The 24,074-nt window shown below is 38.3% G+C and overlaps 1 long non-coding RNA gene across 1 annotated transcript in view; it reads left to right on the plus strand.

Annotated features, from left to right (window-relative positions):
- Nucleotides 1–7,244: 7,244 nt before the first annotated feature.
- The window catches only part of LOC139770171 (uncharacterized), an 83,819-nt gene continuing 66,989 nt past the window's right edge, over nucleotides 7,245–24,074 (plus strand). Inside the window, exon 1 of the long non-coding RNA XR_011717678.1 lies at nucleotides 7,245–7,783. This is a non-coding gene — a long non-coding RNA (uncharacterized lncRNA). The remainder of the gene's footprint in view (nucleotides 7,784–24,074) is intronic.

The raw sequence follows: 24,074 nt of genomic DNA on the forward strand, positions 1-24,074 counted from the left end.
GATTCCATTTTTTTTTTAAAGCAAGTTTTCATGTCGATTATAATACCGTATCGAAAGTGTCATTTGAAACTGTGTGTACATAGCTGCTTAGAGCCCATTATTTCCACGCGATTCAATTTCGCCGCCCCTTCGAATTCTCTGCCTCGAATGAATACGATCGGTCCCGCTTTTCGTGGCGCTCTTCGATTTCGCGAAGAAAAGATCAAGTTTATAAACCGTTCATGGCCAACGTACGAGCTCGACTTCTGCACGAACTTCTGCATTTTGATGTTGCACGAGAAACGAGGTCTTCTACCTACGATTATCTCGTCGAAATAGCGTTTGCACCGAAATCGCGATGGTTTCCTTGCTGGCGAAACGACCAAACTTTCGGACTGTCGAAATTCTTGGACAAAGTAAACATATAATGGAAACTGAGGTTCTCACCTCACGCTAATCTTTTCAATTTAACGGCTTATAATCGTGTACATTTATGCCGAGGATGTTTAAAAGAGAATCCTCTAAATATATTTTTTCTATTTTTGCTCTGATATTTTACTACTTATTATATCCCTTCTATTTATATGTCGGTAGAATGTACTTAATTGATTTAACATTTAAATATTTAAAGAAAACGTGGGTGTATATCAATAGAGATTCAAAAGTAAATGCTTTTAACAGGAGCTTAATGCTTTTAACAGAACTTAATGCCTTTAACAGAAATTATAATTCTTTTTTTTTTCTTAAAACGGCGAAAGAAAAAAATGTAGCATAGCTATATGAAGCATCCGGTGAAGCATTCAGGATGCATGAATAGTTTGCTTAATAACTAGAGCGCAGGAAGCAAAGCTGCTGCATTATTTATCATCACTTTAGTCTTCCTTTTGACCCCGCGTTTCGGTATACATCGATTCCTTATTCGGCTCTCTCAAAGAGCAATCCAAATCGATTTCAAACGTTTTGACAAGCCTTTCAATTTACAATCAAACAATATTTTATAAAAATATACAAATGAATAAGTAATTAAACAATCAGGAATTTACAATTCGTAAAACTTTTCTAAAGCGTCATAAATGAACTTTCAATACATCACTCAGAGAAATAAATAATCGGACAATTCATTCGAAAATTAACAAACGGGTAATCCGATGCTTTCAATCGGAATTATAAGAAGCCGATCAAGATCAGAATAATGTCCGATTAATGATATCCGGATATCATTGATAATTGGATATCATTGATCGGACATTTTTATAATTCCGATTGAAAGTATCGGATTAGCCGTTTGTTAATTTTCGAACAAATTGTCCGATCATTTAGACCTGGATTTTTCTCTCAGTGATCGAATCTCTCATCTTAAAAAGGCTATAAAAACTGATAAATAAATTATATTGTCAAAAAAATAATTCTGTATGCTGTTTTAATATACGAACGGCATTTTGTCTCATTTTTAATAATAAATCAAAAAGTAGGATAAAGATGACGTTTTTTGTCGTGAAGAAAAAATATTTGTTAGCTCTGTATCTCCGATAATTATATTCTCCTGTTACTCTATTTCAAATAAACAAGCAACTTTTGTGCTGCCGAAGTCATCATGCTTTTCTTAAGAGATAATTTATTCAGGGAAGAGGAATATTAAGGAGACGCTAAATCTCGTAAGTACCTTTGGCGAAGTGGCGTGCGAACGGCGATAACGACGAGAAGCGAGCGAAATGGCGTGATATCGAAGCTGAATCTGTGGTAACGAAGCGCTATAACAGGTAGATCGATACGCGGGGCGAGCCCTTTCATTTATCCGGCGTGTTTCGTCGCACTCTACATGCGACTCTCTAGCGGGAAGTTTCCAGCGAGCGTGCCGCTTATATAGGCGACGCGTAACGCGGTCGCATATTTTGCGACGGCAAAATCGCTCCTGCGAGATCAAAATTGTGCGACAACGCTGATCCCCCGGGAGAATATGAATATGGGACGCGGTATGTACAGGCCGAAGGAAGTAACAATAAAGATCTGCAAGAAGAGAGACTTTAGCGTTTATTCTGCACCGAACGCTAAATACGGCGAGACAGTATATAGTCGTCTCCCGAGTCGAATCCGTTTCGTTTCCGCGTCGCGAATTCCTATTAATTCGCGCAGTCATTAATTGCGTGCGATACCAAGCAAAAGTGACAACGCGTCACTGGAACACGGAATGTCCCGGTAAATCGGTCGAGATTCGCATCTCACTGTGGAATTATCATTATGTAGGTCACGCTTTGTAACGTCTCGACGTGTTCATGGCACATCGCTTAAAGGGGCTTAATTTTGACATTGTCGATCGCATTGACTACTCAACAATCGGTAGTGCTTTGCGTGAAATTGCTACAAGTGATTTCCTTGTATCCGCATTAATTATATTGGTATCACAGGTGTCAATAAAAACGATCGCTTTTGCTTTGTCGCAAAACAATCGGAGAAAGTCCCGACAAACGGGGTAATTTGTCACATGCGATGCGCTCCCGGCTGAGGCTACGTTGATAGAATAAGATTCTATTTATAAAACGGTATAAAAAAATCTGCTCTCGCTTATTGATTAGAGAGAGAGGGAGGAGGGAGGGAGGGGAAAGGGAAAGAGAGAGACTCTAAAATTAAGCGTCCTTGTATAGTTGATTTTAGCGATGAGAATCCCGTCGCGGGTGGACAAAATTGTGATGAAAAAACGAAGAACGAATGACACTAAGTACACCCAGTGGAAAGAGACGTTTCGAGTGTTATGCATTGAGAAGTATTTTCATGCGATGGAAATTCCCTTTGCTCGATATAGAAGCGAAGATCTCATATTGATTCTCATATCATTTGATGCAAATGTGCGCAGAAAAATGTCGATTAATAGACAATCAATTACTTATTACTTATTACAATCGTTTGCTAATCGTTTAATTCCGAATATAATTATTTATTAGAATAAAATTATACATGACAATTAAGAGATAACTTCAAGCTATTGTCGCGAACCTGATTGAAATTATTTTCAGTCACCATTCGTTGCATTCGTACTAGAACTCAAATATTAAATACTAAAGAAATAAATTTTATTAGTACAGAAATCAAATTTATTTAACTTTTAAATTTTATGTCAAGAATAGGATTATAATAAATGCCATAAAATTTATTTTATATATAAAAAGTGTATGATACTGCTCAAAATATCGTTAAAAATTAAAAATATATACATTTTCTCTTAAAACCGTTTTTAAAATTTTTGGCACATAAAGTATAAAATAATACTTCTCTCGTACCTCAGATATATTTCAGTTAATTTGAAATACCAATTTTATAATTAAAATCAAATAAAAGTATATTCAGAAATTAGTAATCAAGCAATTATTTAACTTGTAAGAACTTACATAAGAAAAAAAGTACTATATATATTTACTTCCCACTTAAATTATATAAATTATATAAATTATATAAACATGCTTATAAAAATAATATTTATTAATCTATATTATGTAATACCAAAATTTAGTTAGTTTTTAATTAGATCAAGATTTATATTACTACATTATATAAATTTTTTGTATGGTACGATATTGTTGCATTTTCTTCTTTGCAGAGTTAGCCTTAGAAATATATTTTTAAATTTTGATAAAAGGGCGCTTGATTTCATTTACATATAAAAGTCGTTCGAGATAATAAATGTCCAAAACCACAATGATGGACCCCGAGACGACAAACCGGTGACACGTGGAAAGCAATTTCGGGTCAAGGTTCGTACTGTAGTCAACTATATTGAGGTACATGGACAACGGATCGAGAGAGATTGCAAAGGCGAAAGTTTTGCGCGATACATTTTACAACCGCGCGACGGATGCCGTGCAGCAACGCTTCCATCGTAAACGAGCCGACCGCGAATGCAGGCTCTCTTTCTCTCGCCGAGTGTACCGATAAAGGACTTTCGATCGCTGTCAACGTGTCACGATTGTTTAACGTGTGTCAGAGTTTATTAATTTCCGATAAGATAATTCCGATATTTCTCATTTGCGACGGTGTTAAGATACAAGCAGTATTGATTTAAGTGCAGACAAAGGCGAGTTAATTAGTGACAGTCAAAATGCATTATTTCATTGATCTATAATTGAACATTTTATTTTATTTAACGTTATTATCAATAACGTCATGTTTATAACTTCTGTTTATAACTTGAAAATCTTTTCGGTAGTAAAAAAATGTTTATGATCCGAAGACTTAACTCACAATTAAGTGACTCAATTTGATTTGTTAATGTCAACAAATGTATGAATATATTATCATATAAAGAAAATATAGTGCAACATATAAAGAAAATATAATCAATTTTTTCAAAACCCATAAAAATTTTTTAGAATCTTCAGATCTAGAGCTAGACAAAAACTTCACAACGCTAAAGCAAAGAGTAATTGCTAATTCTGTCAAAAACTAAAGACAAACTAAAAACGACTTACAAATTCTCGCGAGATATCTCTTTTTTGTTTTCGTATTTTTATTTTCCATTTGTCTATGTTTTACGAAGAGCGAAGATCGCGTGGGTTGCTTTTTCCTCTGAAAGGAAACTACTTGTGTATCGCTTATTCTAGACATGCAATGTCGATTCTTTCCGAAACAATCGTCCACCTGCATAGCACCTGTCGTAGGTTTTATCAACCTACCGGCGCGGCGCGGCGCGGCGCGGCGACGATAGCATGCGAAAATGGGAAATGCCAGAGATCGCTCACGCTGTTCTCTCTTTCTTTCTTCTTTCTCTCCCTCTCTTTCGCCTCTGCATGAAAACGTCGCGCGATAACTCGTACGATGTTGTCATTCAAGAGGAAATGGAGTTCCAAGATTTATTCGTGATATGCCGGCGAGTCGATAAGCTTTATTATTTGTGCGCGCCGTAGCGAGATCAACGGCGGAGTATGATAAACATTTTCGTTGCTGTGGCTCAAAGCAGATTACTTCCGCGATATTTCTCGGTCGACCTGCACCGGGATTCGACCGTGCGATCAAAGGCGTCCTCCTATCGAAAAATCACGTGAATCACGCATTGTGATAAAGCAGATTCGACGCGCTTATTTGGTTTTTACAGGGATCTCGAAATAAAATAACATGCGTTATTCCCAAGATGTTTCCAAAATAAATCGTTTTCAGCTGCACTATTGGACCATTAGACATGGGAATTGTATAGAAACAGTGCTATAAACGATACGTGGTTCTTAAATTCGCTTTAGACGATTTATAAATCGCGCCAGAATTCAAGATAGAATTCCTATTTACAGTTTTATAGTAACGTATTATACAAAAAAATATTTTACGACTCAGAATACACACCAATAAAATATATCAAAACACACGATATATGAAATCATAAATAATATTCTATTCTAAAATCTGACGCGAATTGTACATCAACTGTACTGTAGCTCGAAAGCAAGGTATATTTTTAGAAACGAAAGAATTTGTTAAGCATTTAGTACAAAGTGCATTGCGTTGAAAGCGTTGCAGTACTCATGATTCTATAGAAAGAGAAATCTAAAATTGTTTGCCACGTTAAATTAATCGTGCACCAGGTAGGTACGTGTAAAAATTTCACCTTTTCGACTCACATATGTTTTTTAGTGGAATAAGCTTGATTATACATAATATAATTCTATATAATTATTAAGTAAAGTGATTTAATGCAGCCAAATTTACATTATATTAAATATTAAAATTAAATATTATACTTTTTAGCTATCCGGTAACAAACGGGAATTAAAAAGAGCTAAATGTTACGTATTGATTACATTATGCTCGGCGTAGCATTTCACGTACGTCATTCTTTATTAATCTTTTTACATTCTCTTTGCATTTTATTCCCGCGATATGTATAAGTGAACAACGTTAACGCCAGAGCGAAAGAAAACCCGGGAGGGCAGGGCAAGCTCTCTTTTAAAGGGGCTACAAATCTTACGCTCTTATGAACTTTAGACCAATTTTAGCGATGAAAAATGTCGGAAAAATCGAGTCCTTTATCACGTTAACCCGCCCGTTTACGGTAAACAATAAGGTTACAGAATTTTTCAAGGTAGATTCTAATTTTTGCCGTAACAGTTATGCAGAAACTGATTTACCCATGTGCATCGGGGTATGTATTTTATTATATCGGCGCGATAAATATAAACTGCGAGTCTTCGAGTGTGTACCTGGCATTAAGCGCAGCTTCTATCAAAATTACCAGAGCCTATTTTGACATTTGTGTTACATTCGCCGCTCTATATTTAATTAAAAGCACAAATTAATTCACATATTCGTACAACAGCGATAAAAAGCCACTTTCACTCGTGGATGTAAATCTCTCTCTCTCTCTCTCTCTCTCTCTCTCTCTCTCTCTCTCTCTCTCTCTCTCTCTCTATCTCTCTATCTGTGAAGTTAAATGGTAACAAATCAAATAGTGCGCGTAAAGGCGTGGAGATATGTATGTACGTAATAAAGTTGTAACTGGGACGTGAGTGGAGCAACCCCCCTCACGGTCGCTCGCTGAGGACGACTTAAAATATGCTCCTGTCGCTCGGTGAGAGAATCCTTGAAATATATCTACTATCGCTCCAACGAGGGATCCTTAAATACACGCTGGCAATTTTCAGGACGTCGTTCCCAGCTCGGACCCACCGCGCAAAGCCAAAGGGTTCACGTTGGCTATTCCGAGCGCTCCTATAAGCCAGTCATGCAATTAAAATCCGTTCATCCGGCAAAAATGCTGAGAAGGGTTAATGAGCGCGCACGTATCTTGAGCGATCGTTTCCGTGCGCTCGCGAGCGTAACTCTGACCGCGCGCGATTACCCCCGGTGTTTATCCTGCGGGGCACGCGCAAGGGGAGGTCGATCGACTCTCTGTGGACGAGCGAGAAGAGCGAGAGCTTTTTCCGCGTCGCATCGAGTCGTTCGAGCACGAACGGAAGTGGTTATCGATGCGCACCGGAAGTTCACCCGTTGCGCCCGTGTGATGTTGTTGTTGTTGCAAAAGAGAACCCTCGCGGGGGCCCCCGCGAGAGTCGCGCGGTGACCAACGGGCGAGAGAAAAAGACGGGGACGCGGATGTGGAAGAGCGGGAAGAGCAGGTCGGGCGTGAGGAAGGAGGGGGATGAGGAAAGGATGAGAAAGGTTTGCCGCGAGGGCGCCGGGGGAGTTAAAGGGTGGCCGTCGCGAAGGATGGCCGAGGGCGACGGAGGGCGGAAGATAAAAGGATAGGAAGAAGAGGCGACCGACGGACCAGTCCCGACGAGGGTGGGACGCATACAGTAGATCGCGAAGGGGGGTTAGCGGTGTGGCACCGACGCCGACGTCGAGGTTGGGGTGGACGTACCGCAGGAGAGGGGCGCCATTATATTTGCGCAGGGCCGTCCAATAGGGCGCAGTATCGTCCCGACCGCCGTCGCGTGCATACGTCGTAAAGTTTGTGCCTGAACTTGTGAAACGCGCGTAAAACCGCCACCGCCGCCGTCGCCGTCGCCGTCGCCACCTCCCCCTCCCCCCGAACGTCCACGTCCGGTGTCCCGGCGAGAGGGTGAGATCCACGCGAGAGACGCGTCCTCGTCCTCTCTCTCTCTCCCATTGTTCCCCGTATGCCGTTTCCGTCTTTCTACCTTCCTTTTACCGCATCTCTCTATCCGTATCTCCTCACGTTTCGCACATTCCTCATCTTCCGTCGATCGTCGCGCGTCGTTGCAACTTTTACTCGCCCGCACGCAGTATAAACAACAACGGAGAGCGCGAGAGTCCGTCTACGCACGAGGGTTGCAAGTGGAAAGTGAGTTGCGCTGCGACAAAAGTGAGTAGACAAAGTGGCTGCGCTTAATGTGGATGGAGAATGGAGGAGAGAGAAGCATGGCGGGAGGGAGTCGAAAACTCTCCTCGTTCTTTTCCCACCCTCGAATTCGTTTTTGCGCTCCGGAAAGGACGGTCCTAGGCCCTTTGTTCCATTTTTCATATACGTGGGCTCTGAGTGTTTTCACTTTCACGCAACGCGATACCTATCACCCCCGGTTTCGTCGACGGGGGGCAGAAGCTCCGATTAATTTGAGAATTGCTCCGATTAATCACATTCTTTTCTACATGAAGGCACGCGAAAGACTCGGCAATATCAGAGGCGGAGATTTAAACGCGACATATATGTAGTACGCGCTCAGCAATCTTCGTCAGAATGCAGGGATTCAGAGAGAGAGAGAGAGAGAGAGAGAGGGTGAGAGAAAAATCGATGAATTTATAATAACTTAAGGTTTTGATGCCAAATAAATAACAGTTATACTGTTATTTATATAAAAAGTGGCGTTAAGAAAAACGATAAATTTGCGACGAAATTTTGGGTTTTAATATTGATACGAAGAAATAATTACGTTCATAAAAACCGGTGTGTTTCTCAGTTGAGTTGAAAATTGAGAACTAACCGAAATCGCACACGAACCCGTTTTACGTTGAGATCAATCCTCGATTTAAACTCACTGATTTTTCTACATGACCCATTATCGGTGAAACACATTCGATTACACGACTACGCCATTTGTTCTCTACTGTTCTTAAATGAGGATTTCGGAGGAATTCGTAATTTGTCGCAACCTTTTAATTACCGACTCAATGTCTGAGGGTGACTAAAGCTCCACGTCTCGAGTTGTGTTAAGGCAGAATGCGGGTGAAATTACCTGAGAAATTGGATGTTCCTTACGTTTTGGAAACTTAATTTATCTAAGTCCTTTAATTCACGACGTTAAGCATCTCTGTAATTAAGCCCCCCATCAAATTTTCGCCATCAGGGGAATATCAGTTCCATGTTCGCTCAAGGAATTTATCGTATTTGGAATGATGGTCCACCCCATATACTGAAGCTAACGACTTACGAACTTGAAATTATCTTCGGATCGCAGAATTCTATCTTATAAATAGGCCGGTGAAGTAAATAGACATTTCTAATTTTTAATCGATCGATAATTTCCATACATACCCAAAAATGTTATAAGAAGTTCTCTATATAATTTTCTACGTTATTCATTACTTCATTATCCCTTAGTGTTATCGATCCATATCTTCCTTATTGCATTTAGCAATAATTGAACGTCTCACTTCTAGACTTTAATGTGCTCGCTGTCCAAGTAGCAGAGTGACGTTAAAAGACGACACAGTGACGCGTATTAGACATCAGTAGACATCACTTTGTCGTCTTTGAACGTAACTCTGCTACCTGGAGCAAGAATATGGCCCGTCTAAAATAATTTCTAATCCGATTAGAAACCGATTTACTAGATATTCCAGTTTTTGTGTTCATTACGACAATCTGAAATCTTCGTCCTAATCGTTCGTAAAATGGAATCGTCGAAATAATTTAAATTTCTCAGGCATTAAAATGAAGCTCACGTTCATCTGGTGAATGCGTTCAAAACGGGAGAAAATTTGCCAAAGATGCATTTAAGATCTTTATCAGCGCGTAACTGTAATTCGAGTTAGCATTTTCACGTTGCGTGAAAGTTGTTGAATTAGAAAAGAGTATTTTCAATGGCTCTTTTGAGAAAACGGGTAACGTGAGGTAGGTAACAAGTATGTATTTCCATTTCCAGCGTGGCATGAATTCAAAAGACCTTTGTCCAGTATAATAAATTTTTAAGTACCTTGGACCTATTGAAGCTAATAAAATATAAAGTAGATAATGTTACGCATGCATCGTTAGAATTCTTTTGAAAATTTCGAGTAGATGCATACCTAGTCTTATAGATACGCAATAATAGAAATTTCTTATGTTTTTAGAGCCATTTTGTAGTGCCATTTTGTAGAGCAATTTGTATTAATAATTAAAATGTTATGCAAAGCTTTGTAATCCTTACAATGCTGCTTAAATAACTAAGCGCTTGTGGACTTTATCGGTGACCGTGTTATGTGCGATCTTTCCGATTTTTACGTTTCATTCACGATTAGACTTATCTATATCTATGAAACAGACGTATACGTAATAATAATATATTAATAATAATATCTATGTAGTTAAGGACTATCAATTATGTAGAAAATTAGATTCATTTATATTTAAATAATAATTTAGATGCGATTAAATATTTTCTTAGATAATTCACCGTCTTGCTCTTAACCAATTTTCGAAATTATAAGCACCAAGATATAAATAATATCTTTTATTATTTTATCTCCTCGCAATAATAAATTAATTTCGTAACGAAGATGAAACGAACAAATGGAAACGACGATAAAAATAGAGGAACATTATTCAAACAGTACTAGTTGATACAAAAGTATTATCAAAACATATTTTCTCTTCAATTATATTTTCTTATGAAAAAAAGAAGTAGTCTTTCTTAACTAGAATAAATTTCTGTTCTTTCGCACGCTTTTCGCTCCGTCGCACATCTCTGATTCGTTTTGGTTTAATTATACAAATCACGAAAAAATTAATAAGGCATTTTTGTAATGGATTTGCTTCATTTCAGTTCGTATTTTTTCATGTTTGCGCGCACGGATATTCATGACATTCCCGTAGAATATCACAGAATTTACTGCCGACTCTGCGTCTCTGTATTCTATAATAGAATTATGCTCATTACTTTGTGTCATTGACACAATAGATATCATTAACACACGTCACGATTTACGACAAGGTTTCCTGTAATAACATCTTTCTACATTTCAAAATACAGTTTAAAAAAAATTACATTTATAATTAATGTAAATACGGATTGATAAAACACTTACTCTATTATTTAATTATTTGCATAAAGTAATTATACAAGAATACTATGCGCAAAATAAATTTCGCGCGAAAATTTCGGATAATAAGGGATGTTCTGCATATTGCAATCCAAGGTACAGAAATCGAAGCTTGTAGTTCATTTTCATTAAAGGTGTAACTCCATAAACAAGAATGCCAGCACTAATTTGTGGATGCTTATTTAGGTCAACTTAATGCCACCTTTCCGACTAATAACGGTCAGTAATATTAATAACGTGTTATGCTTTCGCGTGTGCAGGCAAGCAAATTGTAGCGTTACAGCACGTCATTATTACATGAAAGCTCTGAGTTACTGTGCGAACTTCTATTTTAGTTAATTAAAAATGAAGCCTTTCTTTCGACCGCACGATCGCGTTTATCTCGCGGCACATGCATGCGATCTAGTTAGTAATTCTGATAACATCCGTCGTGGAAAAAGATATGGACTATGGCGCAACATCACGCGGAATCTTGCTTTTACAACTTATGTCGCTGATGAAAACAACACCGCGCTTTTTTAATTCCACGCAGAGAAAAAGCACATTTTTTTTAATTCAGAAAATTTTTACTTACGCAATTCTCTCACGTGAGTTAAATGAGAGTTCCATGAGAATTAAAAACAAATGTTTTATATTACATAAGTTACTATAAATAAATATCAAGAAATGTGTAATATTGTGGAAATGGATTTAACTTCTTTATCATATTAGCGATATGTAAAATACACAAATACATATATATCACAGAATAAAATTTGAATAGTTAGAATAGAGAACTTGTCTCATGCCCGTTTCCAATATTATATTTCTTAAAGAATAAAATTATATATAATAAAATTTCTATTAACAAAGTTGATCCGGAACTCGGAAATACGTGGCCTTATTTATATCATTGATACTTCGCGGTAACTTGTAAAAGAAAATATAATATAAAGTTTACATTTACATACACACATATAGTAGGAAAAATATTTTCTGTATACTATAGTTCTATTGAAATTTTTACTCAGCAAATATTAATATTACAAATATGTATATTGCTAAAAAAAAAATTAAAAATTTTCTTTTGATAGATGTGGAATAATTTGTTTATTTTTTTAAACATGCGTAATTAGGCCATATAATGCTTCGATAAAGAGCATACAGCATATTTACGTGCCTACACAAGTTATCCGTCTTGAATAAGAAAAAGAAAGATAAAGAAAGAGATAATCGATCTCTCTGTGTAAAGAATAGTACGGCAGCGTATTTTTTTCAAGATAACGTTGAGAGTCTATTTACGGTATATCACGATTGTCAGTTTAACTTTAAAGTCGACTTTAAAATGCTGCTAATGTCATGATTAAGATCGCAGTGAAAAAGTCATCGAAACACATTTAAGATCTTTTTATTCAATTGTCAACCCAACGGCGCTTCGAATATATTAATTTGATCCATTGTGACGTCAGTTCGAATTGAACAAGTCTCGAAGATACATATTTCTCATCATAAACCGAGAGCATCTTCGAGAAGGTGATAAATATTTGCGTCGACACGCGAATACGTCACAATAACGACGTATATTCAAAATTAGATTTATCAATCTTTTATTAAAACTCTCTTTGTGCGTCGCGCTCTAACGTATTTATGGAAATTGGTATTGCATGAGAAAATATACTTGAGGATGTGTGCTTACTCACGAGCTTCTATCACGATGACAAAGTTACTACGCGGTATGCATAATTTTTTTATTAAAATTCTTTACGAACTCATCGCGAACTTTGCGAGGTCGAAACGTTTGCGAGATGGAGTTTACTTCGCGATCGAGTGCGTGAATTTAAATTTAAATCCGAATCGTTTATCCGTTTGTCGCGAAAGTAAAATGCTGCCGTGTACCCATTACGCCAGGTCAAAATTCTGGGTGCGTTTTGCAAGAGTCGCGCATTTTATAAAAAAAAAAGGGATATCCGTGCAATTCGAGTTGTTGTAATTGGATTGGTCCCAGTCGAAATTAAACTCGTCCGTTTTTATTGAAATTCCTAGGGAAACTCGATGCACAGTTTATAGAGTGTACAATAAAATATAGGAGAGCTATGGGGTTTTCGTGTTTTGCATTTTAATGTTCCTCGTTTTTTTTCCCGTTCACTCGATGGCTACCGTAATCTTGCGAACTTCCAATCTTGGCTACGCCGTTGCGTGTCATATTTTTCACTATGAATTATTGTCGATTGTGATATAGCTCATCGGTTACATCGATTAGCTTGAACTGTTACTCGAATTAGATTCCCTTTCGCTTAAAGTACTATTCAGAGAGGCCATTTATTTGTTTTTGTTCCCCTCGTCAAGCAAGCACCTATAATTTACTCGTACATCGGCAAATTCAATTAACCACTTATGCGTTATTTAGCGTTACAGACTGAATGTGAGAAAATAATTTTTTTTAAATTGTGTATGCATGTATATGATGTAATTTGTGAAATATAAAAGGATATAAAAGGAATTTTATTATTATTTTTCAAAGTTCACATTTATATGTCCCCTTTTTCTGCTTAATAAAATGTATTACCATAATATACATATCGTACCCCTAGAAGAATACCTTAGAAGAATACCCTAGAAGAATACTGTCAACTAAAAAATTCATAATATTTAGGATAGAGGAAAAACAAATTTAATTCATTTTTTTTTAGTTGTAAGATAACTAACACAATTACAACTACGATATTTTGTTATAATGAAACTTATACTATTTCTTGAAGAGGTCTGCTACGATGATTCACTTGTCAATTCATTTATGACACTATTCATCCAGGAAATTGCAACATAAAAGTTTAAAAGAATAACGGCACTTTTGCCCCATGCTACAGATTTCACATATAAACTTGTGACACTATTATAGCACATAGATAACATTTTAGACATACTTTTTATGGACTTAACTCAAAATAAAAATTTTGTGACAGTATTCTTCTAGGGGTGCGATATATCGAATAATTAATTTATAAAATTAAATGTTTACAAAATTCTTACACAATAGGCTTAAAAATACTATTGATTATAAAGAAATGTAATATTATTTTCAATTAATTCACATTTCAAAGACTTTATTAAATAACTGAAAATAATAATCGTTTTGTGTTTCTTATGAATACAAACAATATGTGAAGGTAATTTAACAAGAGATTGGTTTATGACTCAAAGTTTGAATAGTCAATTGTTTTTCACATCTTAGCCGCTTATAGAACGAAATTGAATAATTACGTTAGTAATGCGGCGCGGCGGCGTGTCGTAATAGATGTACCTCAATGTAGAGTTCAATGAATTCGCTATCTCACATGCGCGGATTAACCGATCCGATCAGTCAATTCAGCGGAAAACTCCGTTTTCAGTTTGGCTCGAGCATCCAAGTAAAACGTAATTTATTTTCCCGGAGCGCACCGTTGCTCGTTTCAGGACGTTCCTGCGGGAATGTCGTAAAGAGGAACGATGTATCGAACATAAGCAAACAAGTTCGAGAGACATCCGAAGGTGCCGGGTACACCCACGCGAAACGCGGTTGTAATTACTATGCAGCGTGGGAAGGTAAATTGATAATTGCTATGCATCAAGAGAAGCTAAATTGCTAATTGCTACGCGAAATATAAAGTGGACACAACTTAGTTTACGCAGCATAAATTTAAACGACCTTTCGCGATTAGCGTAATTTTTAAATTGTTAAATCAATCCCTTCGATTTTGGCGACAAGCAATAATGATCTTATATAAATCTGATCTTAAACACACACACACACACACACATAATTTTTGTTATGTACATTTATCTTAGCATATTCTATATTAATTTGTAGGAAAATAAAAATGTCAAAATTCTGTTCTTTTAATTCCGTGCTAGATAAAAAAGAAATAATTAATTGGATTGCAAAATTGAAGATATAAAAGTGTAATTCGCTTTCTATCGATATCGTTCGCGCACGATCTTTTATTAGGAAGAGAAATATTATAATTAACGCGTCGCTGTTGCGTTAAGCATTTTTTCGGTACTTTAATATCTCAACTCTCTGCTTTGTTTCAGAGCTAACGTTGCTGCTTTGCATTTTATTCGTTTGTATAAAGAGAATTATTCTATGTTTCCTGCAGCGTGTAACTAAATCTACGTTATTATTCTATTCCGTATATAAAGTATAAAGTATAATTCTTACTCTTATCTAAAATTTAGAGATCGGAAGATTGGAAGGATGTAGACGAAACGAGAGAATGTTCCTTTTCCGCTTTTACGAAACAAGAAAAGTTTAACGATTACGTAAATTTACTTATCTCAATGAATATAACATAATATCGTGGCGGGAATCTGAAACATGGATTAATGGAATTTCTCTCGCTTTGTGAGCTTCCTTTCTCGATGTAGCGTGTCTCGCGGGAAGGAGATTTCTTTTTTAATTCGATACGCGCCGTTTCCAAGAGAGAATGTAACTTACTTAGTCCGTAAACTACTCGATTGTGGGCCGCGCACTGTAAACCAATACCGATATCGATATAACGATTGAGAGCGGGACCATTTTAATATCTCCGTGTGCGCCAGCCTCAGATATTCTTGTTTTTGAAAGCACCGCATTGCATACGACGTATATTAAAATGTATTCTCCATACATATTCGTTTCCCGTATAAAATACAATTGTATTTGTTTTTTGAAAAAGAACAATTTTTTTCATTTTGAGAGCAGGTATTTACTAGAGGCTGTTTCTTTAATCATAGAACGGAACCGCTTTTTTTAAATTTCGTGTCAGAATTCAAGGATTCTGTTTATAATAGAATATAAATAGAATATAATTAAAATATATTATAATGGAATATAAATAGAATATATTATAATAGAATTATATTTATAATCTTATATGTCACATGATACGAAAAAATAATTAAGAAAAATGAGAATATAATTAAAATACATACTTTTATATCAAAATGTACGACACATAAAATTGTAAGTGGAATTCTATTCCGAAATCTGACGCAAATTGTAGATCGATTAAAATGAGTTTCATGCTGCGTTAAATTCCGGGTTTTATTAACTATTTAAACACAAGTTATTCCTTCTGTTCTCTGAATTTATAATGACGTAAAGGAAACATTTCAAGAGAGTACGTCTTCCAGCAGAACAATTCGCGTAAATACAAACGAAATATTTCTGATGTACGGCAATTTGGTAACAAGATCGTTTCTGTTCGTCTTGAATAAAATTCAGGGTTAAAGGTACTGAAAGGGCGTCGCGCAAACTGGTCTCTTGTGTTTCCGACAATTCCGACACTTCGACAATACGAGAGAAAAATGTCGCGCCGAACAAGTTTCCGGGCAAGATGTCGCGATCGGTGAACTTTAACGAGTCACCCGATCGGTTACGAACCCATCGACGGCGCACTCACGAATTCCATTCGACGACGTGTCAAACGTCAAGGGAAACGGAAGCCAAAAGAGAGACTATTTAAGGTCACTGACACTTTTGCACACAAGCATTTTCTTGTATCCCGGTTTCGTCTAGAGAGAAGGAGAGACGCGCATTCTCCCCGTTTCGCTTCTCTCTCTCTCTCTCTCTCTCTCTCTCTCTCTCTCTCTCTCTCTCTCTCTCTCTCTCTCTCTCTCTCTCTCTCTCTCTCTCTCTCTCTCTCCCTCCTCTTTCTCTCGCTATGAAGTAGCTACGGGCGTCTGATGCGGGACTAACTCAATTCGAAACGAAAACGAGTTATCGTCGCTAATACAATTCGACGGAAGACCGCCGGCGGTCTCTGTCATTCGACGGTAAAAAGATCTCGAACCCGACAGGACAGCGGAGATCTCTCGATATATGTATATGCGCGCGTTGGCTACGTATACTCCAGTACATCCTACATCCTATGTATATCCTCCTCCACCGGCGTGCTCCAATTTTCGATTCTATTTGGATCTCATCCCGGAATATCGATCCATCGATGTCTACTAACATTTGTCCTAACTGAAGAATCGGTCTCGCAGCCTTCGCTTCTTTCGCTTCTTTCGCTTCCCATCTCCATGCTTTTCAATGTATATTTTTCGATATATATATTTTCTTTTTAATCGCATTTCTACATTTTCAATGCAATATACTTTGTAGTTGCATTTTTACGAAAATCGATTTAAAGATCGCATCTCATGGTAAATAGACGCATCGTCTTAAATAATAAATATATAACTTATTTTCCATATAAATCAAAACTCTCTTCAATCTTTAATTTTAATATGACGAGTATATTAAACGTATACTTTTTAGAATCATTAAGAATAGCGTAAGTTTTCCCCGCATTTTAATATATACGATTAATATATATTTTTTTAATTAGACTATAAATACGAGGGTACTGAATTATCCTATGCGCATATTTGTGTCAAAAAGAAAGAAAGAGAAATTACGAGCTTGCGCTCATGAACGAAACACTTCCACTTTATCTTTTCTTTTCTCTCCCTCCCTCTCTCTCTCTCTCTCTCTCTCTCATTCTTTTTTTCCTTTGCTCTTTCTCCTCCGTCTGTTTATAGTAGCCATTTACCACTTTTGATTTGCGAATTTCTACCTCGCGCGTTCTCGCACTACCCGGTCTTCAGTCGCGCCCCGGCTTTCCTCCTTTCCTTCTATTTCTGGTAACGTCACATTCCTCGGCACGGTTCGTTTCACCTTCTCCTGTCGTATCGTCTCTGGTGTGTTTTCCCGTCCTTTATCTCGCCCTTGCCTCATCACTCTCACCCTTCTCCCCTTGCCCTCCCTTTCTTCTCTCTGCAACCTCCGTTGAAACATATTTTCTCGAAACGTCAGAATTCATCTGCCCCTGCCCTAAAGTCGCTTCGCTTCAATCGATCGGCCGTGCGTCATGTCTCAATTCACGAAATCCGGATTTGCACTCCGCATACATATGCGATCCGCGAAATCGCATTCGCCGCACAGCGCGAACACACACCGATCATGACGACGATCGCTCGCGTCCTTGACACCCCCCCGATCCCGAAATGTGTACACGCTTTTCGCGCAACTTCCCGCGCGCAATAAATTACATCGCGAGAGGATAAACACAGGAAGATAATTCTGGTAAATCCTCTCTGAAAATCTCATTTCCGTGTAAACGTTAAATATTCCAAAAGAAAGTCCCGGGCGTAAGAGTTTGCGCTGGAATATAGGATGCTTCAAATTTCCCATGTTTCTAATAAATCCTATCTTAACAATGTCCTTTCCAAGTCTTATAAAGTAACAATTGCAAAGCTGCTGAATTTGACTTTACGTATTTAACATTTAATTAATTTTCTTTCGTCTATTAATTATAAAATAACAATTATTTAATTTCAGCAATTTCCAGACTATTACTTTACATTGTCAAGTATTATGTTTAATATTAAAGATTGGCAATCTTCAAGATAAAAGTAATTCAAATAAAAAAATAATTTAATTAAAAAATTTATAACAATCGTATATCAAGACACGAAGATAATCTTTGCTTAAATCTTTATTACAGAAAAGTATATTCCGAATTGAGCGAAGATTTCAAGTCGATTATTCTGTCTATATATGAAAAATAAATACTTTTTTTTTAGTCTACTCCCAAATTTATACGAGCAAAGACTATTATTTTCCCACTTTTCCAACCGAAAGCTTTCTCGAATGTTTGATAGGGCGCGACGACAAATTCCTCGCCTGCAAATTGTGCAGAAGGTGCAGAAAACTTTCGACTTGCGCCGTTGTATTGCATGAAGGTTTTCACGGGGTTTTCGCGGGGTTTTTTTTATTTGCCGTTGACGAATCTCAGGGCACCGTCGTGTCCTGTTAAGTGTCCGTGATTCTAGGGTGCGAGCGTATTTTATTTACGACCGAGCTAGCGTGTAACGTCGCGTCGACGGGACTTTCGAGGAAAATTAAGGAAAGTTGGCCGACGATCGACCCGCGAAATCGCCCCGGGAAAACTTTCAAAGCAATCCGCTGCCGTGCGGCACGCAAACAAATTTTCTTGCTTTCTTTCTCTCTCTTTTTAACAAAAACTACATCCCATTTTTATCGCTCATAGAATTCGCAGGCACGAAGAGCTTGGTTTATTTCCCGCACCCTTTATGTGCGTGTTTTCGAGATTGCTAGGAACAATTAACAGTTGTCTTTGATGGGTTTTAGCGATACACAACGGATACAATATGCGTAAATGTCACGAAAGAAAATCAATTTTTATTCCAGAACTCTTGTCATCTAAATTGTTATTAGTATCATTTTAAATAGATATTACATTACGTATATATTACGTACAATTTATTTTATAAGAATAATATGTATAATTAAATATAATTGTAACAACTATATCACAGTAGGTATTACTGCATATAAAAAGAACTAATTGATCGGTAGAACCGTTATAACGGAAGGATGTGGAATTTAAATTTCTTTCAAGTGCAGATTTTATTATTAAATATCGAAAACACGTTAAATTGTTTCAAGTAAAAAGGAATTGTCACGTAACTGCCGTGGCGGATAAGCTTTATTAGCCGCGTAAAAGGAAAAGATATCCTCGATAATTGATGAAAAACGCAATTCATTGGGTGCAGCCGACGGCGAGTTTCGCCATACCGGCGAGTGCCGGCCGTCGGAGAGTGGCGGATCAATAGTCGCGATTTCATTGCCGTGCAACAAGTAGTTGCAAATTTTCGTCCATGGCGCGACGGGTACAATAAACACTTATAGGACTTGCGCACGCTTTGTTTGGGGAAAATATTAGTTTGCGCGTACAACGCAGCGACGCGCTTTGATCCCATAACGGCAAAATTGTTTCCCTAATAGCGTCGTTTCGGCGTCATCGATGGCGCTTGGTTTCCGCCACTTGTATCCCACGTATGTACTTATCCCCGAGGCAACGAATACTCGAGCGCGAGAACGAATTTATTATTAAATCACTAATGAATGGTTTAATTAACGTTTACGAGCGCCAGAGGCAAGTCCGCAACCAGGCAGCTTTGAGAGTGCTCCGTTTCAGGAGCATGCGCGATCTCGATTATTTTATTCCTTGAGTCTCGTACCGAGCTTGATATAACAACGCTGATCCTAATAGCGCGCTGATCCTAAAAGGGAAAAGGACCTAACAAAAGGTTAATTGTAGCTTTATATGGCACGAACACACACGTGTTCAAACAACAAATTCGATATATTTTTGTTTTCCCCCTCTCTCTCTCTCTTTTCTTCCCTATATATTCCCCTTCGCTTTTTTCTGACGTATCTGTATAGTTACGCCATTGTTACCGCGGACACAATTCCCGACCACGTTTGTATCTTGAAGCGACGTCGTGTGTATATAAATGTCATTGATACATTTTCCGCCTCCAATTTGGCGATAAAACTTTACTAGTAGAAGCGCTGGATGATTCCTGTCCCTTGAGCATTGAAAAATACTAAAAATTTCTCGTTAATGCTCCCCATAACGTATTCTTGCGCAACCTTTCACTTTTTATATGTACCATTAATAAAAAGATTATATAGAGAAAATTTTTTCGCCGCGAAAAAAATTTCATTCGAGACAGCAAATCGGATTAGTACGATATATTACTATTTTTTATTAAAATTTAGCAGCATAAAAATTGCTACTTCTCGACCGTATTTTATATCCAAAAATATATTTTCGTACCTACTACTTGGACAGAGTGTTTCTTGTAATTATATTACCTTTTTGGATGACTCTATTTAGCATATACTTCAAAAATGGGAATATCACCCAAAGGATAAATTAAATATAGTAACAAATGCGATTACGAATAGGCAATATATTTTATACTGTATGAACGTTAAAAACTTACCTAATTGTTCTTAATTAATTTCTTCGGTGATATTCTATCAGAATATAGAATCGCTGTTTTCACACGTGCCCCTTTAGAACCGACGATAAGAAAAATATTTTGACGTACGTGCGATTGCAATATATCCTCAAACCGTTCAATTCTCGAAAGTTTAGATTTCGGGATGCATCGCGAACTTGTACAAAAAGGCGCGTCCTCTCGCAAATACCTTTTCGATTACGTTCCAGGTCGCGATTACCGAATACGATTACGAATGCAACGTACGTCCGCGAGCGAGTTCGATCCTCGGCGCGGCAACAATATCGATAGCTTCGGCTCCTTCAGCGCCCGCGCCGCCCGAGATCCCGCCGAGAGGAGCTTCCCGAGGCCTGCAGCGCGCTCGCGAAAGCTCACGACACGGGCGAAGTTGGCCGATTTAATTGTCTAAATATTCATGGTACACTACGAGCCTCTGGCGGGCGAAACCACACGGCGAGAAGCAACGCATTATAAATATTCTATCTCGCATCTCGCCGCAACTTCAAACGAGAGACGAATATGGGATATCTCAGGTGAGGACCGCCTCTACCGCACTATATGTACGTCAGACGCAACAAAATATTAAATTATACCATTATCCATGTAAATTGAAGCTTTCCGCGACGGCGGAACTTAAATACTTAAAAGAAACGTTGACCTGCCAAACGCCGGTGACTATAAAAATGCATTCGAAAAATTAAGCAAGTCTTTTTCTCTATATCGAAGGAATTATTTACGAGTTCTTGGTAATTGTGATCGATCATTTGGCAATCATTCGATGATCGTTTAGTAATGATGATCGATTGATTGATATAAAAAAAAAGCAAGGAAGATTCGAATAAAATACGTATGTAATCAAAGAGAGTTTGTCAGTTCCAGTTTTGACCGCAAAAATTGATCAGGTCTGCAGAAACATTAATAGCTTTCGCAAGAATAGCTTTTGCATTTTCGACATTTGTGTGGGATATTTCACTCTCCAAATTGCAATGTTGTACATTTGAGAAATTAGAAATAATATTGATATACTGAAAAGTGAATTCAGTTTCTTTCCGGAACATCGCGTGATCAAAATTAGCTTTCATTTCTTTTCCAATTCAGATGTTCTCTTTACAATCTACGAAAGAGCGATAGAGTACTTGACCCGAGTCAGTTCGGGTCTTCAGTTTCCCCGCGTAGGGATAAACGTACGATCTGCTTCTTTGAGCTCCATTGTCAATGATTTCGCGATCCGCCAATTCTCTCGGCAACACCACACACATACCCCACGGTCGATTCCTCGCCGGCCGCATCCAGCATTCGGCCCTATCGATTCGTTTCGACGAAAAGCAATCTGCCCCGCGGGTTATACATGCCGGAGCCAGGAAGGGGGGGACCACCCTGAGCGGTGTCCCAAATTTCGTGATATATCCATGAGCGGCCGCGCTCCGTAACGTGTGTGCGGCCAGGATGCCGGGACACTGCGTGCGGCGGGTGCATCGGTTACGACCGTCCTTTGTGCGCGTAATAATCGTTGCATTATTCGATTCCAATCTGGTCTTGGGGTCATTTGTATTGATTTATTGAACAGCCACCGCCTGTTCGGCGATTGCGGACACGTACATACATGCTTTGCGCCGAGCGCGACACTTCGCGAGCCGCGTGTACGTATATATACTCCGTTCTTTCGTATACGTGGCTCACGTATCAAAGCCGAGAGAGACCTACGCGTCCCCCGCTGGTGGAAATGTCAAACGTCCTCGTCCGCGTTCGTTTCTCGGTTGTCGCGAGAAATTATTTATTTAAGAGCAGACGCGTAGAGGACGTCGGCGGCGTCGCTTCGATTTTCGTCACGCCCGAGAGTGTCCCTCACTCGCGCAACCCGCCCGAGAACATTGCGATCAAAGTTTCGCAACATGGAACGGCTGTATCTTGAATTCAGGATTGTTTCGGTGGATGTTTAACAATGAAACTCAATTAAAGGGTATATATATGAAAAGGTACCCTTATTATTATTATAAATATTATTATAATAAAATGTGAACAGATATGAGATAAAATCATTCTTCTAATCGAAACAATTCCCACCAATCTTAATGAATAATAGAAGGATACGTATGTTATTTTTACTTATGTTATTTTACACGGTACGTTTTTCCACACAGAATAATTTTTTTGATATATATTCGAATTCGACTCTTCTGTAAAGAACATTTCCAATTGCAACTTCTTAATATTCGATATTAAATAACTTGGCAATTAAAAGTAGTTTCTAAAAGTAAAGTCCACTTAAATCTAAACGAGCAGTGAGTGGCTTTTTGTTATTTCATATATTGCTGCCTACAGATTCATCCTATATATTTCCAATCGGTCGTAGCTCGGGAATCATTGGCCCTTTGACATTTGAATTACGGAAAAATCGAGTCCACAGATTGATCGAAGAATCTGCTATTAAAATCCCATTCTGGAACATCCTGTATAAAGATCGGGAAAGACGAGAGAATGCAAACTTGGTTAAGAGCATTGTTAACTTCCAAGCCAGTCGCACGACTGCAACTATTTCCTCACGACGGAAGATTAATTTGCTCGTGGTATCCAGTTCCGGGGAAATTTACAAAACAATTCGCTATATCGGTAAATCGAAACTAATTTGATACATTGTGTCGAGCAAGATGGACGGTACTTGACTTGTAACATAAATCGCCGCTTATGAATGAAAGATAAAACTGTAAAAAAAAAAAGAAAGAGAATAACGTAGGTCGCTCGAATAAACGAGGGTGTAAACTTAGAAGAGCGAAAACTGAGATTCCTCCCGAGGTACCTCGACTTCAAGAACGGGAGCGCACGAGAAGAGTCGCCGGCGCGAGTCGTTAAAACTCGATGGAAAAAAGCTCACGGTCCCCGCGGAATTTCAATTACCGAAGGTAATTTTTTTATTTTTCTCCGTTCCCCTCAAGTCACTTTTCCCCCCTCTACCCTTTCCCCCCCCCCTCCCTCCGTCGTAGGACATAGGTTATCTCGTAAGTCGCGCGCGAATGCGCGCGGCGTAGCGTATAGCGTCGAAATTTACGAGCGACCGAGATTTCCATTCGCGGTGCCGTAAATTCAATACGCCCAAGCGTTAACGGCGCCCGGTAGAGATGTAAAGAGATGGATGTGTGTGTGTGTGTGTGTGTGTGTGTGTGTCGATCCGATGTCGTTCACGGGCCGCGGAGACGCGTGTTACATCTAGAGGGGGGAAAAAAAGTTGGCGCGATAAATTCCATCTAATAGACTGCAAAGCGAACAGCCAATCTGTTGCGCGATTGATCTCTATCCGAGTAAATTTTGCAGACAACAAATGACTTCCCTCTTCTCTCTCCCTCTGTCTCTTTCTCTCCTCCGTCTTTTTTTTTTTTTTGTTGTATATCTCTCTTACTCCGTCTAGTCTAGCTGTTATTGTCATTATTCGGTGTATTGTATGCTAATGAATAAATGGCTCGTATAGCCGGACAAATCATCGCGTCATTATTGTTGCTAATTCAATAGAAACGAGAGGGTTACACCAATTACGTGCACGTGCCCGC

This window comes from Temnothorax nylanderi, unplaced genomic scaffold (genome assembly GCF_030848795.1).
Source record: "Temnothorax nylanderi isolate EJ_2023f unplaced genomic scaffold, tnyl_v1.0 TNYL_tig0027_pilon, whole genome shotgun sequence".
NCBI lineage: Eukaryota > Metazoa > Arthropoda > Insecta > Hymenoptera > Formicidae > Temnothorax > Temnothorax nylanderi.